This window comes from Limulus polyphemus, unplaced genomic scaffold, assembly GCF_000517525.1.
Source record: "Limulus polyphemus unplaced genomic scaffold, Limulus_polyphemus-2.1.2 Scaffold13823, whole genome shotgun sequence".
Lineage (NCBI taxonomy): Eukaryota > Metazoa > Arthropoda > Merostomata > Xiphosura > Limulidae > Limulus > Limulus polyphemus.
This window is the reverse complement of record NW_013679433.1, coordinates 1-933: the sequence shown is the minus strand read 5'-3', so window position 1 is coordinate 933 and position 933 is coordinate 1.

Sequence of the window (933 nt, the reverse complement as noted above, 5' to 3'; positions counted from 1 at the left end):
GGTGATTTAATGTATTATAATTGGATGTGTTATATAGTGTTGGGTGATTTAATTTATAATTGGATGTTTTATATAGTGTCGAGTGAGGTAATTTATTATAATTGGATGTGTTATATAGTGTTGGGTGATTTAATGTATTATAATTGGATGTGTTATATAGTGTTGGGTGATTTAATTTATAATTGGATGTTTTATATAGTGTCGAGTGAGGTAATTTATTATAATTGGATGTGTTATATAGTGTTGGGTGATTTAATGTATTATAATTGGATGTGTTATATAGTGTTGGGTGATTTAATTTATAATTGGATGTTTTATATAGTGTCGAGTGAGGTAATTTATTATAATTGGATGTGTTATATAGTGTCGAGTGAGGTAATTTATTATAATTGGATGTGTTATATTAGTGTTGGATGACTTAATTTATTATAATTGGATGTGTTATGTAGTGTCGAGTGAGGTAATTTATTATAATTGGATGTGTTATATAGTGTTGGGTGATTTAATGTATTATAATTGGATGTGTTATATAGTGTTGGGTGATTTAATTTATTATAATTGGATGTGTTATATAGTGTTGGGTGAGGTAATTTATTATAATTGGATGTGTTATATTAGTGTTGGATGACTTAATTTATTATAATTGGATGTGTTATATAGTGTTGGGTGATTTAATGTATTATAATTGGATGTGTTATATAGTGTTGGGTGAGGTAATTTATTATAACTGAATGTGTTATATTAGTGTTGGATGACTTAATTTATTATAATTGGATGTGTTATATAGTGTTGGATGAGGTAATTTATTATAACTGAATGTGTTATATTAGTGTTGGATGACTTCATTTATTATAATTGGATGTGTTATATGGTGTTGGGTGACTTAATTTATTATAATTGGATGTGTTATATTAGTGTTGGATGATTTAATTT